Below are 16,478 nucleotides of genomic sequence, written 5' to 3'. Positions count from 1 at the left end.
GGTGCAGACAAGCAACCAAAGGGGCACCCGAGCGAGGGAGACAAGCCTTACCTAGAACCTGAATTCAGCCTCCTTCACAGTGCTGGATTTTTCTGCCTTCCTCAACAACTGCAGGCGTTCACATTAGCACCAGGCATGAATAACCCACCTGGAAACTCAGCCTGGGCTTCTCAAGGAAGCAGCACTCCGCACGCAGCGCGCACCCTGAGCACAGCAGCATTCAGGGCTTTTTTGTGTGCAGAGACAGACTGCTGTACAGCTGGCTGCCACCTACAGAAGACGATACGATTCTCATGCTGTAGTGGAAAATTTGGGGCAAGTTGGTTCCTCCACACCTTGGGCAATGACACGATGCTGCTCCAAAGAGGCTGTAGTTAATACAGAAAACTTAAGCCAACGTTGGATCTAGCAACGCTGCAGAAGCTGCTCAAGCCTACAGCCAAGCAACTGACAGGCACTCCTCTCCGAAGCCACAGGCACATCGAACTAACGCTTACTTCTAATCAGCTCACATCCAGGAGTCAGCTTACAGAAGTTTATCCCGAAGTACTTTTGGACCGAGCTTCAGCGTGTTACTGAGGCAGTGACCAACCTCCGCCGTCGTCTGCCCCAGCAGCTTGTTGGGTGCCCAGTAACTCATCTGTTTTCTTACCTCATCCCCAGCTCATGCCTCATGCTGAATTTGAAAAGCACGTCTGCTTCTGATCATTAGTCCATATTCATTTTGTTTCCAACAGAAATCAGTCCCCAGGACCCCAGGTGCAGCCACACAGGGTGGTCTATGACATTTAAGATCACCGTTGCTACACGTTCCCTTTCTGTTACACATCAATCTGTTTCCCCCAAAACTCTAAGCCAAAACAACCTGATTTAGACATGGAAATGTTTTACAACAGAAACAGAATTTCAGTCTTCTGCCATTCCCAGTTCTGGAGTCCACAGGTTTGGGACCTTAGAGCAGAGGTAGGAATAAGTGCCAAAACTCCCTGCAGCATATGGCGTTAGGAAGCACCAGGAAGGAAGCTGCTTAGAGGAAGAAACCCAAATCTTTGGGTTCAAAAGTAGCTCTTACGATGGAGCATTCTCCATTATTGATGAGGGGAACTTACTACTATGAGGTTAATTCACTGAAACAAGCATTTCTGAGGTTGATTTGCTTTAAAGCAATTCTACTGCTGGATTTCAAGAGAAAAAAGAAAAGAAACCACAAAAACCCTACCCGGTACCAGAATTTCCTACATTATACTATAAAAAAAATAAATGAAGATAATAGCTCACAAGATAAGGTGTTTTTCTTTCTAGCATCAGTACAATTTCATTGAAAAAGAGGTGCTACCAACATTTTGTTGGGAGTTTTGAGCATCTCCGAGTTCTCAGACACTGCATCTGACAAACCTCACCTGGCCTGCTCCTCCCCGCTGCCCTCTGCCCTCCAGGTAAACGTGCTCCTCTGATAGTATTTCAGGGGATATTACTGGGGCATATAGCAAAAGCCTTGAGATTTTCCATTCCCATTTTTTGGCAAGCAGCACAGTTTTGGAAAAAAGAGCTCATGAATGGGAGTGAGGTCCTGGTACTACATACACATGGAAGGGAAATCTACATAGGCACAGAAAGGATAACTGAATTACTTCTCTTTTTTATCTGCCTAAAAATAGGCAGTTTTGTGTGTGGGCTGCCCTTATCTTCAATGGCTCATCCTCCCACCCCATGCACGATAAACGAAACAGGCAAGAAGAGCACCGGGTCAGCCCAGAGTCACAGCGTGGCACCGGGCACCAGACGGGCTCCGAAGGCAGCAGTGCACTGCCAAATCCACGTGCTGACAACTGCACAGAAACCACACGTGGTGACCAAGCCAATAAAACGTGGAAGTGAAAAAGCGTTTCTGGGTATAAAAGGTGCTGCCCATGCATCCCTCCGTGTTACGTGACTTTTGTGACATGCCATGTACACACATAAATTCAACTGAAAATAACCGATGTTGCAAACCCAGACTTGAAATTCATGACAGTGTTACTCGTGAAATCAAATGCAGAGAGCTGTGATGAATGAATTTCTTGAATACCTCTGACCATGTGCCTCCCTCCAGCCTAATTCAGCTTTTCTAGGACTTACTCGAGATTTGCAACCTGCCAAGGGCTGCAAATAAAAGCTCAAACGGAACCTAGCTGCGAAATTTCTCTTCTTTCCCTAAAACAGGGAATTTTCTTTCAACCTTGTGTTTTCTTAAAGCATAAACCAAGATATTCCCAGCCCTGGCTTCTATTCTTGTAGCGTATTTTTCCACGCTGAAAAGCTATTTTAGGTCATTCTTCACAGTTACTTTTATATTTTACATCAATTTAAATTTTTACAGTCATATTTTCCCACAGGCAACTGTATTATATCTTCACAGAGGAAAGAACTGAAAAAATATATCTTTTTTCCCCAAAATGGGATTCAGATATTTTTAAGTGGTTTTTAAGTGTTGTGTGGGGTATATAGAGGATAATACAGAGCGATTTATTACCAGCGTTTGCACATTTATGACCTGTGCTTTCAGCTGTTTCACACACATTACGCACACGCACAGGCGCGCGGGTTTGGTTCTGGTATTGAGCACAGAGTGCCTGCGAGGGGCTAGCCAAGACCAAAAAGCAGGCAGCAGCTCGAGCCTGCTGGAGAGGTCACAAACCTCAGATCCGGGAACCCTCCTCTGAGCTGCACCCGACCTTTCCTGCTCACCTGCGGGGAAACCCGGTGCTGGCAGCGCCCGAACCGAGCAGCCCCGAGCCCTCCGCCGCAGCTGCTGCCCCTGAGCCCTGAGGAGCTCGGCTTGGCCTGAAGGATGTGGCAGGCAGATTGTAGAGGCCAGCACCGAGCTCGTCCCTGCAGCCCGAAGAGGAGAGGGCCAAAGGTCCTCGCGGAGGACCCAGAGCCGAGAACCCCTCGCTGGTCACTGAGAACGAGGGGAAGGAGAAAGCCGTGTGCGGCAGCTTATGTTTTTCTGTAAGCAGCTTATGTTAACCGCACGGAACACAGGGAGTTTCTCGCATCTACAGCTTTTCTTCCTGTTTTCCAAATAATTAAAAGAGCAGCTTAAAAAAGTGTTTTTTTGGCATTAAAAATATTTGCAGTATCCCACCAGAAAAGCAAAACACTACTTTCCCATGGCCGTGCTGATTTAGCAAAGCTTATAAATAACACCGGGCTTCCAGCTATTACCATTTGAAAAAAAAGAAATGAATAAAAGGAAAATGGTATCATATGCTCACAAATAAACATCACTACATTTCTAAGCTAAATTTCCTCGATAATCAAGCTTTACAAACAAACACGTAGGACAGTTAGCCAAAAGCACCCATCCCAGATATTGTCTACTATCAAAACATTCCTTTCTCTGTGTAACTTTAAATGGAACATTTAATGTGAAAAACAAATCTCTTCTTGATTGTTTTTCTGATAAGATACTCCTAGAAACGTGCAGCCGCTACCACACTCCAACACGACAGTCTTCGAGAAGCAGGAGGCAGAGAAGATGGAGCCAACAGGCTGAAAACATATCCAGCAACATTTTCATTCAAATGCAACTCAGTTTAGGCAACCTCACCCTTATATCTGCTTAATAAAACTAGACACTTAACAGAGAAGGAATGGACCCCAAAATCCTAAAGATACTTTATTTTCCTACTGACATGCAAGAAAAATGGTCCTTGTCCACCATCATTTATTTTAGAAGGTGAAAAAATGTGTTGTTTTTTTTTTAAATACATATAATTCTGTTGTGTTTGGAAAGCACGCTGCCTACCAAAGCGGCAGGAGGCAGCCAGGACCCCACGCAGATACTCACAGTGCTGTACACAGCGGAGACGGTCGGAGTGAAGATCCGTTCCTCGAGGGGCTGCTGAACAGGACCTCGGGGGATTCTGCAACACAGCACGTTAAGGAAAGCAACTGCGGAGGAAGGGGCGCGTTTCGGGAGACACACACAGGGAACCTGCCGTTTGTCACAGCACCCGGGCACCTTCCGCACTCAGGCAGACACCCAACCCCCCCCCCAGCACTCACACACAGCCAGGCAGCCACAAGCCCTCAGCCCTGCCCGGAGAGGACGGGTGTCCACAGGACAGATGTCACCGACAACCAGAGCGAGAGCCGCCGCAAGCAAACGAATCGTCGAACAATCTACAAAGCCTCGGTCCTGTCAAGAGAAACCCCCACCTCCGGTTGGTTGGGGTTTATTTATTTTTTTTGTAGTGTTTATTTATTTATTCTTTTTTGAAAGAGTAAGGGGAAAAAAAAAACAAACCTGCAAACCCTCCACATTCAGCGAGGCAAACCCCGCTGACCAGCACAGCATTTTCTGACAAAGGCACAGCCTGTTTTGCTAACCGTGCTGGAATTGTGCTATAATTGTTTCCTTGTTTGCCTCTCTTCAACCATCAACTTCTTTCCTCACCCACCCACCAAAACTGCTTCTAAAAGGGGTTTTCAAGTAGATTTTGAGTTTTGATGTTATGTAAAGGCAAATTGCAGTTGTTTTCTCAAATTGGAAAGGTATTGTGGGAATCCAGGAAAAAAATAAGGGAAAACAACTATTTAACAAACAAAAAACCTAGAATCCACTTTAATTGTGGAATAAAACAAATAAGGGGATGCAAGTATATAAAAAAAGCCTCCTAACCTAGCAAACACCTTGAGGCCTTAGGTCCAGCAGATGTTTACTCAATAACAGACACTCACTGTCACAAGAAAGCCACACTCAACTATCCAACAAGTGTTCCAGTAAAAGCCATATCAGATTTCACTTTTTTTCTTGTTTACATTTTATACATGAAGCCTCCTGGAAAATGCAAACAGTCTGATTGAATAGATTTCTTGCACACAAGCCAGAAATCACATGTCAGTATAACAGCGGATGCTCAAGTGTTATAGCCCTTACGTTTCCCACTTCTTTCTTTCTCAAAGGGGGAAGAAAAAAAAAAACAAACCATAACTGTTGAGTTCAGATAAAATGAGAAAAAATGCATATTAGTTAGATTTTCAAGCTAATCTTCCAGGTTGTCTTGCAGGAGTCCTCCCCACAAACACTGCTGCCCAAACCTCTGCAGGGACCAACACTACAGCAGCAGCGACACTGCCAGTGCTGACAAGGCTCGATGGTGTGTGAGGCATCAAAATCCCACCTGCTCGCCTCCTTAAAACGCACGAAATCTTAAGGCTGAAGGCCGGACTGTTTGGGTGTGAGCTGCTCTGCAGTTGTCAGCCATTTGCAGCACTCCCCAGCCAAGTCTCCTCCTCTTAGAGCAGAGCTAAGGCAGCACAGGAACAGCTACCAGAACTCCCTATTTCACTGCTGAATGCATCTCGATAAAGGCCAGCCCTCAATAAGCATGCTGAAAAATTTTGTTTTAAAGACATCCTAATTTTGTTACATGTTAATTTAACATTCCAACGGCAGGTGAGATGAAAAGCCTGCGTTATAGGATTACGCACAGAAAAGGCAGCCTTCTGACCTCCACAGCCCTTTTGCACGTTAAGTAGTGTCCCCGTTAAAGCCCGGCAGATGTAAAACAGCACGCCCACGGCCAGCACCGGACTGAGAGAACAAGAGAAGAATCTGGCACTGCTGGTTCCCAAGGCAGTGCTCAGCCTACATCTCTTTTTTTTTTAATGAGTGCAAGAATTTATTTGCAGTGTCTGAGGCTTCTCTTCAATTTGCAGACTTGCCAACTCATGCATAAATGGTATCATTTGATGAAATAAAGAGGTTTTATCAAGTGTATTCAGCGTGTGTCTCCTGACTTTACATCCCAGATGCTTTGACTTTGTGAAAACCATGAACCACAGCCATCCCCAGAGAAAACTGTTACTCTTCCTCCCTGCAGCTCCCGGGCATTTGGGGTATGGGAGGGCAAGAGCAGCAAGGAGGCTGCTCACATTTCTCCACCGGCCTCTCCAGAAGGAAGGTTACCAATGTGGGAGCGAAACCTGCCCTTGAACGGGCAGGGCTCAGGGGCACTCACGTGGGCAACGCGTGCTGCTCCCTTCTGCTGAGACGCGACCGCTCGCTGCAGCTGGGGGAACGCAGCTTCGTGGCCCTTCGCTGCCTCTGAGCACGGACACGTCGGATCCGATTATCCGCCCCTGCAGACACGAACGGCTCCCACCGATTTCCGTGGGAGCTGCTCTTGCATCACAAGACCGAACGAGCAGGCGCTGCTTAGAATTTAAGCTTCTCGAGTGGAGGATGAATAATACTTTGAGTTACTATTTACACGGAGAACTACACAGTGCTTTATGGACAGTAACAAAATTACATGCAAAATCCTGACTCCTGTGAAAAGACAGAAAGGTTTGTCACAGGCTTAAATGGAGACGACGCACCGCTTCTAGCCTCCACCCCAAAGACCTTACACTCACTGCTGATTCAAGGAAAGCTTTGGGAGAGGGAGGTTAGAAACCCACCACCAGACACAACAAGCCAAAGCAACGAAGGAACATCTCCGATCAGAGCCCAGCCTGTGACCCAGGAACTTGCTGGCCCCTGAGTGAGCCTGAGCAGCCCCAGCCAGGCTCTCCCCAGGGCCATGATGCCTAAAGGGCGATGTGAGAGCATGAAGAGAGGGCGCTGGGGAGACGCCAGCTCCACAAAGACATTAGAAACAGATACTAGCTTGCACCATGCTCTGCCTAGGAAGAACTATTAAAGTAGCAATTAAAAATACAAATACTGTTTGTTATTTATAGAAATGTCCTGTCTGCCAGGCTGAGCTTCTTTCTAGATTGACACTGGACAAGGAGGAAGAGCCACGGAGCTCCTGCTGACAGGTCCACGTGTCCCACTGCAGGGTGCAGAACAAAAACCCACAACTTTTCTGTGCCCCAGCTGTTGCCATACCCAGCATAACTGCAAACCACCTTCTGATAAAGGCAGAGGCATGGCTTTAAACTGCTGCCCTTTTGTCACAGCTGAGATTTCCCATCTGGAGGCAGTTCTGATAACTAACTGAGCAATGCCTACTTCAAAAGGGATCGTTCCCGAGTTTGGAAAACCTGTTTCATCCTCAAGAAGGCTGGGATTTATTTTCTTATTTTAGAACTTATATAAGCCGGGGAAAATAATCTTCTTTGAGCAGAGTAACCTCGCTTTTTGCACCCAGGAAGAGAGCTGCCCTGCGGAGTGAGCAAGTTAGATGAATTTTCATAGTTTGGAGAGCCATTTAATATCACTTCTGGAAGGTGCTGATTCTCAACAGATTGAAAAAAGACCTCTAAGTCCTGTTGGTAAAGGACTCGACCTGGACACAAGACCAACAGGGACAAAAATGCCTTAAGTTCCACTAAGCCTTAATGAGACACGATGGGTGGAGAAAGCGATTATTTCCAGCACCTAACCTCTGGCACCTACAGACACACACTCTGCAGACAGCTGGGCGAGACCAGCTTCCCTGCAAGCCTCCAGAACAGCGCTGCGGCCCCGGGGCAGCTGTGGCCACCTTCCCTCCCCTTCAGGGGCTGCATCCCGGGGCACTCACTGACAGTTACTGTCCTGGAACCTTTTCAGGAGAAACAAGCCAGAGGAGCTGCACTGATCATGAGCAGATTTGTGCTAATGAGGCTGGGTTTTGGTTGTTGGCTTTTTTTTTTTTTTCTTCTCAGAGAAGTGGGTTAAGAGGGACAGCATGGGAGCCTCTGCCACGGGATGTGAATGGGTCACAGCAGGCAGGTGGGAAGTGAAGCCTCATCCAGCAGCAGTCACATCCACACCTACGTGCAGCTTTGGAGGCAGGAAATCATGCTCTGGAGACACCCATCTTCTTTCACTACCACCCCCTTCACCACAGCCAAGATCCCCTCCATCCTGCTACGCCATGCAACCCATGTGGACTCTGTCCCCCTGCTGCCCCCATCAGTGCAGTCAAGTCGAGGCGTTAAGGTATCACTCAGCCTGGCTCCCTGCTGCAGAGCTTAAATAACCACGGCACAAATAAAACAGGAATATGTTGAATAATTCAGGCAGCTCTTTCATGTTACTATTCTGGCACAGTCAGATCCAATTCAGGAGGATCCTGCGCCTTCCCTCCTCCTCTTCCCCCCCCAGATCCTTGCCACCCACGTCACCCTCTTCAGCTGCTCCAATTCAACTATTTGTGCAGCCGTACTCTACGCCGCATCTCCAGAACGATCTGCTTCACACCAGGAGGGTGGGACGGGGGTTGTGGAACAGCAAAGCCAAACCCAAACCTCACGCCGTTCTCATGGATCCGTTACTGCAGGGAGCAAAGGCAAGGCTGGCGACAAAGCAGGCGAGCAGGAGAGCTGAAAAGCAGGCGGATGAGAAGGGGGAACCTCTTCACCCACATCTGCAACGGGCAGGTTAGTGCAGCAGAACTACAGCCTCTGCCTCTTGTGCTTTTGCCAGGCTGAGCGACCCTCTACAGCTCTCCCTCCTCCGTCAGCATCGCGCCAGAGTCAGAAGGGCGCCAGGCAGCAGTTAGCTCCGGCTCTGCATTCTCTTCGTTGCTGGACAGGGCTCATTACCTCATGAAATACATACATGTATGAAAATCCACTCAAGTCAGGCACTTCTGGCAGATTCACGAAGGCAGGCACAGATGCAGTAGGAGTTCCACCTAGTCCCCATCTGGCTGCAGCAGTGATTACAAACTGGAGAATTTCAGGAGCTATTAAAGACCCAGTGGGAGAAGGCAGGCAAAAGATCGTAATGCCATTTGGAAACGAAGCGGAATTCTTCTTGAAACCAAAAGTCTCCGTAAAAGGAGGATGGTATCTTTTAATTAGGCTGCCAGAACCACACGCTGAGGACAGTGAGAACGTGCAGCTTCTCTGTAAGACGATTAAAAACCCCCAGCAGAAGTGCCTGTCAGCTGGAGCATGCAGAGACACCGACAAATGCACAGCACTTCACCAAGAGTCAGCAGGAATTTCTTGCAGAAATCTCTCCCTTGTATAACACTCGTCTACTTGCTCTAGTAACGCCGCAAAACCAAAATACTGCAAGATTTTGTGCACTTCTACATTTAGGCAATGAACATCCTGAAAACAGGGAACAAGGTACAGAACAGGCTTTCACGAGTTTCTCTGCTCCGCTGGTCTTCCTAAGACCAAAAGGGAGGAGGGGGGAACAACACTATTCTGTTTTTTCTCCAAAATAGATTCATTTTCCCTCAAATGGTGCTTCTCACCTAGCCTCATTTTCAGCAGCCAATAGCCATGTTATCCTTAGCATTCACTGACAGCCTCTTCCCTCGCTTCCAGCTTACTGTTAGAAGCACACATCTTCTCACATGAATAAAAATATCTGCAAGGGCCCAAGGGCACGTATGCAAACACGTACACAAAAACATTCCAGAACTAATGACTTTTATCCTCACGTAGAAGCAGGGCAAGTCTTCCACCCGCTCCCCCCAGGGTTACACAACCCCGCTGCGTGTTCCCGCCTGCACCAAAACCGTGCGTTAAGCAACTGAAAAAGCCAAGATAAAGCTATCGAGCGAGATTACGGAAGGGCAAGAAACCACATCAAATTCAAGCCTTCAGCACTTCTTTCAGCATTTTGGTACAAGGAATTTATAAAAAATCCTCCATTCAGGGAGATATTCAGACAGTACAGAGCTGGTAAGGGGCCGCAGCTCTCTCCTGTCTCCCCTTCTCTATTTAAGGTTCAGCTGAAAGGCTGGAGGGGAACATGCCGGCAGCAGATGCACCCAGTTCCACGGGTTCAGAAACCGTGTGCCTAACTTAAAAGGTGAAAAGGGAAAGCAGCAGCTGGCTGGCACATCCTCAGCATCCCCTCCTTGGCTCCCTGCCTCCCCCCGGAGCAGGGTGAGGCCTTTTGGGGGGCACGCTCCCCCTTACCTGCTGTGAGCTCAGCTCGGGGCTGCCTCTGCCAGACGCACTGCCTCCTGCCGACACGGCCCCGCTGCTGGGGTCCCTCTGCTCTGGCACTGCACGCTCCGGAGACGAGCAGGAGCCAGCCTCACGCTCTGCTCAGTGAGCTTACACAGCGCAAAATCAAAGCGGGCTAGCGTCTTGAGAAAGCAAGCGTAAGCTAAAGAGAGAAATTCACCTACTGCACGCTGCATGCAGAAATCCCACAGCCCTGCAATGTTCTGGGATTGCAGAGCTGGGAACCCTTCGATGCTCCCTGTCGGAAGGAGAATTAAATCACAGCGCAAGCTCCTCAGTTAGGAAATCTTGCAAATCATTTCTCTCCACTTTCTGCTCCAAAGTAACTGCTTGCTACACCCAGACGCAGCAACAGGCACCACCACAAACACGTTTGTTTAGTGAGTACTTCATGAATCAATTTTCCCTTCAAAATAAATTCCTCTCCTGACTGGCTGCCTTTCAGAAGCCAAGGAAAGGAAACCCAGTAAGAGCCACTACAGCCTTTGAAAACAACAAGCCCTACCAAGCGTCGTGTCACATGTTAAGCACAGAGCAAAAAATGCTGATCAAAACAGTGCCACCCGCCCTCTCTGCAATGAAACTCTTCTTACAATCAAACAGACTTCATCCAAGGAAAAGCCAAGTTGCAACACAAACAATTCTAAACTTTGGAAAAGCCAGGATCACTGCTGCCCGTGCAACCACAATTCAATCCCCTGTGTATATGCAGAATCAAACTCTTAATTCCCCAAGCACACGCTGGTTTTCCCCTGCTGTCCCGGCCTTCCTCACTCCTCCAGCTGTCTTACAGAAATCTAGCACCTTATACACGTCATAGCCACGCAGCCTTACTAATAAGAAGTGTCAGACAATTAATACCACAAAAATCAAAGCCAGCCACGGTTCAACTACCCTGGGAAATGTTTAAAGGCTTAGGAAGAACCCAATGAATGCTCAGCCTCTCGTAATCCTTCCACTGCTTGCATCCAGTGGCACTTCCAGCCCTGAGAAACGCAGGCTGCCGGGCATGCAACAGCCCCTGCCTTGCCCAGATCTTGTGCTGCGGTGGATGTGGGCTTTGTTTGTCTGGCTGGGAGTTTTTCTGTTAGCACATTCCTACTGGGGGGACCACGTCCATCAGTCAAAACGCCAGAAGAAGTCTTCATGTTCAAGCAGTGGTTGTATTCTAGTTTCCTTAGATGGCTTCAGCTTGTCTTGCGCAATGTGATTAGATGTCAAAATAAAGTATGATTCAGAGCACTGAGTGTATCACAGGTCAGAACAGAACGGAGGATCGTTGTTTCAGTATTTTGCGTTTACTGTTATTTTAGTGGGGAAGAACAGAAGTAACTTTTTTTCTGGCATGTGCACCCAGAAATATGGTCAAAAGTTAAGAGATACAGATGAAGAATTCCTTAAAAAGCCTTGTCATCTTTACACCAATCCTTAATTCCAACATTAAGAACATATTAGTGACTAGTTAAATGCCTTAAAAAAATAAAAGAAAGATGTTTGTAAAATGGAAGCAGCAGGGTTTATGGTGGGGACACTGCCTAAAATTACTGAGCTCTGTAATGGAACATCATAATGACCCTATTCTTGTAAATAGATGCAAACCATACATCCACCGCCTTCTGTAATTACTTATAGTCAGAAGGATTTGAAGGCAAAAGCCATTATTAAGCTTGTTTCAACATTTTATGGCCTAATATAAAGATCCTTACTGCAACATGTGGAGTCGATGTTCACAACTGAATTGCGATTTGTCAAACATATAAATTTTAAGTGGATCAATGAAGTGTTTGTGTAAACTACCTTTTTAATCCATCATGTTATTTTGTGTATTAAACAGTAATACCAACATCTCTTTAAGTTTTCATTTATGAACTATTTTATACTTGCAATAAATGCCTTAAATAAGCATGTATTTCGCTTTTGTAACAGAAACATACTTACATAAATATTGTTTATGCTTCACACAGTCTCACTGGCTCCTTTATGAGCTGCAATTGCCTCCTCTGAAATGACTGACTGCAGGACTCTCCTCGTTCTCTGGCCGCGCTATCTGACGATAACGGGAAGCGATAAGGCTCCTCTGTCCCTCTTCAAAGCACCATCTCCCCAGCTGTGTCCAGAACCAAGCACTGCAAGCAATGAGGCTGTCGTTCCTTACCCCAGATTACGCCACACTCTCAGTGAATGCCCTCCCTTTCAGCAGAACTTTTCTTGAAATTCATCTTAAGCTTTTTACTTAATTACATATCATTAATCTCAGTACTTGCTTTCAAATAATCCCAAATACTTCCTCTCTCTTCTGTCTGCCACATGTCACCCGATCTGGGCTTACACTGAACTGAACAGAACAGGGCAGCAGCGAGGGGGTTCAAAAGGAGCGGGGCACACAGATCCCCAGGAACCGTGACGGCCGTCAGAAGACAAGTTTCCCAAGGCTCCTCTGAAAATTACAGCTTGAAAAGAAAACGTGACCTTCAAAGGCCTCCTGAGAGGCGCGATCTCCCTTTCCTTCTCCTGGCGTTGCCACTGCTCCTCGAGCTATTTGGATTTCTCCTCTGCTGCTTTGGCAGGTTAACACCAAGCGCTGCCCCGACTGCGAGGTGCTGGCAGCCCCGGCCAAGGAACGACCGCACGCGAGGCTCAAAGGAGGCGCTTCCTGCTGCCGACCCCTGCTGCAGCCCCATTGGAGTGCGTGATCTATTTATACCCAGGCACATCTTCGCGTCCTCCAACTTATGTGCTCTTTTAAATACCCATTCCACAAAATCTCTCTTCCCAAATTCTTTCTTCCTACGCGCGCCTATGCCGCACCGTGCCTCTCGCTCACCTCCCTACCACTTTCAGGCAATACGTCGCGCTGTATTTTTTGCACTAGCAATGCCTTCGCAACCCTTTTAATACCAAGGCAGGAATCTGAGATCCTACTTCCCATCTGGCTGATCATTCATGATGATGAATGACATCAAGCCTTTCGTCAATCTATGATGCAGCCCAGGCAACACCGCCGTGGAACACAGCGCTTGGCTGCTTAGCACCACCATTCCTTTCAGCCTGCGGTCCACGTGGGATTGGTCTCATAGCAAAGCCCAACAGGAACGCTCAAGTGAGGCTAGGGGTAAGATAACAGCAAAAAAAAACAAAAAACAAACAAAAAAAAAAAAAAAAACCTTTGTTGCAAATTAACTGTGCTTCCAGGATCTCATTCACTCCACAATGCTTTCAAATAAAAATTGGCAATATTAAGAGCACCAGCTGTAGGCAGCTGCAATAGTTACACCTGCAGACAAGCACCTAATTATCTGGAGCTCATTACTTTCAGGCTCAGGTTTGCATCTCTAAATTAAAAAGAAATGGAGACAGCTCACCAGCACGTAAATCATCCGTAGACCTCACCTCACCCTGATGCATTTCATTCAGCCTGCAAGCCATCAGGAGGGAGTTATCAGGGGAGCTGTCAGCCAATGTACCAGATCAGTGCAAATGTGACAAAAACCCCATCAATTACTTTGTCCAATACAAGCGCGTTTCTAAGGGCAACTTGATTTTGTTACTTAATCTCCGTCTTTTTCAACTGCAACCCAAGCGCTGAAGTAAATCGCTTATTTTGACCTGGACAGTGTGTTTGGGGTAGAAGAAAACACCTCTAAGCCCTGTTAATCCTGCTCGGCCTTCCTTTAAGTGTGGTGTTTGGGGGGACAGGGCTGGAAGCAGTGGGTGACACGAGCAGCGTGCCTGAGTATTTGTGTAACCACGAACTTTGCCCTGTGCCCATTCTTACTGAAGCATCTGCAATAAGATTTTTCAAAGCACACCCTGAATAAGGCCACATCTATGTTTGGACCAAACTGCAAAACACTGGTTTAAAAGCGGTGCCACAAAGCCACCCCGCATCACATCTGTGCCAGGTCAGGCAACACAAGGTGAGCAGAGGGCCAGAAAGCAGCTTGTGCTCACACGTGGAAACCATCACTAGCTGACTTGCTCTGAAGTATTTGTGTAATGGTATACTTTCCTCCATAAAACAACAGCCACTGCCATTTTTTTCTTAATTCATATTTTATTTTTACAATATATGGACCTTTCTAAGAGATGGAAAAGTCAATAGATTTCATCAGCTCCTTTCAGCTGGAAAGTCATGGTATTGCCTCTCCAGAGAGGCAATGGCATCGTGGGGAATGTGCCGATGTAGCCTTAAAATTCCATTTAATTTTAGGAGTGTTATTTATGACTGTGCATGTCCATGTTAATTATAACCCCCATTATGCTGCAGAAAGCAGGCTACGCTCAGGAACACGGCGCAGCCCCATTAGTCTTAGCAGTCCTACCCTGCTTGGCCCACGCCCCTATGGCTCACAGCAACTGCTCCCGATCCTCCAGCTGCGATCCAAGCCAAGTCTCACACAGAAACCAAAATATTACAGTGGGAGAAATGTTCAACAGGAGCTCAGTGACAAGCATGAAACTGGTCGAGCTCCGGAGGCTCTTCCATACAGTACAGAGGACAACTGAGGGCCGCTATCCCAGGGAGAGAGGCCTGATGGAGCCTGTACTCCAAAATACACCCACAGAGACCAGAAGCAGAGATGTATTACACTCAAGCAGCTCTGAACTGCCGAGCATCAAAACCCAGGCCCAACCATCCCAATAAGGCAATGCCTACACCTTGCAAACTGGGCACTGCTGCTTAATATTACATGAAATTACTACAGAGCTTATTTGCCATGTGTGCGGGGCTGTGTGACTCCACACAATTATTATGAAGCTTTCTGGTGCTTCTTGTTCAGTTACAGACATGGCTCTTCACATCTGCATACTAAAGGCAAACCTGGATTTTTGCTCATCATCTAAAGAGGATGTACACTAGGACATCACTACCTTATTTCTTACATTTACGAACTGATAGATCCACGCAGTCATAACTTCGAGTACATTTATGAGCATCCTACAACATGACCATGCACCTTTACAGCTGATTCATACAAAGATGAAACTGGGAGGAGCACCCAGACCTCCCCAGCACTGGTTTGGCAGGAATGGTACACCACCAGCAACCAACCACGTGGCTGGTGGAAAATCACATCAAATCTGATGAGGATCACGGGACCTGGGGTAAACGTGCATCACCCTACTACCAGAAATGGGGTGACGTGCCCAGGGAACCCATTCCCAGCTGGCTGTGAAGCCAGCCAACTGCAAAAGGTCAGGTCAAGAAACAGAGAGAAAATGCTCAAAGAAAACCTCTGAGGTTAGCAGAAGACAACGAAGGTAAGGAAATCCCAGCTTTTAGTTGTCCTCTGAATGACGCAGCATTTCCGTATCTGAACTCTCAATACTCACTCTCTAACACTCTCAGACTTTTTGTCTTTTGAAATCCAAATGCAGCCCTAGGTTCCTTTCAGGGAAGGAGTCAATTCTGAAAAACAGCAACTCAGGTGGCTGGATGCAGTCAGAGCTATTTCAAGCGAGCTGCTAACCTGGAAGAGAGGACAGACAAGACTCTGCTCGAGGCTCCTTGGGGGAAAGGAAGTCACAGATAGCATCTACCAGAAGTCAGGTGGCATCAAAGGAAATGAGCATGCAATCTAAACAGCAGGTGCCTGCAGGCAGAAGGACACCAGGCCACGAGAGGTAGCACTAAGCTGCCATCCAGCAGCAGCGCTGCCCCACGAGGTGCTCCTGGCCTCCCTCACGGCCTCGCTGCCGCTTGCCCGGTGCCATTGCAAGCACGTTCACAATAAAATGACCCTTTTCTTCCCGACTTCATGTACCACCTGAGTGCTAGCATAAATGAATGAGCTACCAGATGGGACCAGGCAGGAAGACAGGAACGGGGAGATTGCACCACAAAATGCTTCTGCTGCAGCTTCCCTCGGTGTATCCCTAACACACGATGAAAGCCGTGGGGACGTGTCCGCTCCGGAGGCAGCTGCTGGAGCCAACTTCAACATAACACCGTGACCCTAAATGTTATTATGACTCTAAGTCTCCGTACAAAACATTTTCTCCAGATGCTTTTTTCCCTTTCACTCCCAAATGAGAATGCAAGCGGATCCCTTGAAAGAAATCATTTTCCTATAAAAATGGTAATAGTTCAAGCTTTCAGTAACCAAATTCACAGCACGACAGAGTTCTGCAAATCATAAATGCCTTGGAAGATTTATTCAAACAATGAAGGTTCAGGGGGCTAGAAAAGAAAGAGAAACAAGGTGAAGTACTGCTGAGTTACACCACGCGTAACACTCTGACTTTAGGTCACGAGAGAGCTTCATTGAGACATCAACCAGAGAAAACAAAGATGCTCCAGGCATTGTGAATGCAGCTCACGCCGTGCAGCTCAGGATACAGGGCGCTGAGCTGGGAGGCGTTAGCTTTGGCTCCCGCTGAGCTGCGAGGTGACTGCAGGTAAGACAGCCAAGACAATTGTGTGGGTTGTCAAGTGGATGCTCAGGGCTGAAGCCGTTGTAGCGTCAGCTCACTTGGTTTGGAGCGCTAGGAATGAGGAGATCGCAGCAACCTAGTGGTAGTAACAAAGAGCTTTATGATTTTCGTGCTCCACTACAGAAAAG

General features: G+C 47.3%; 1 protein-coding gene across 12 annotated transcripts in view; it reads right to left on the bottom strand.

Annotated features, from left to right (window-relative positions):
• The window catches only part of EIF4G3 (eukaryotic translation initiation factor 4 gamma 3), a 151,398-nt gene that overhangs the window by 102,954 nt on the left and 31,966 nt on the right, over positions 1-16,478 (bottom strand). For 8 of the 12 annotated variants that reach the window (XM_032201579.1, XM_032201577.1, XM_032201578.1 and 5 more), the window contains exon 1: positions 3,833-3,885. The gene's annotated coding sequence lies outside the window, so the exon portion shown is untranslated. Of the gene's footprint in view, positions 1-3,832; positions 3,909-16,478 lie in introns of those variants that run through there. The other 4 variants (XM_032201575.1, XM_032201584.1, XM_032201586.1 and 1 more) reach the window with 1 other exon arrangement.

Source organism: Aythya fuligula, chromosome 21 (genome assembly GCF_009819795.1).
Source record: "Aythya fuligula isolate bAytFul2 chromosome 21, bAytFul2.pri, whole genome shotgun sequence".
Classification (NCBI taxonomy): Eukaryota; Metazoa; Chordata; class Aves; order Anseriformes; family Anatidae; genus Aythya; species Aythya fuligula.
The sequence above is the reverse complement of the archived record's forward strand: the minus strand, read 5'-3'. Positions and strand labels throughout refer to the sequence as shown.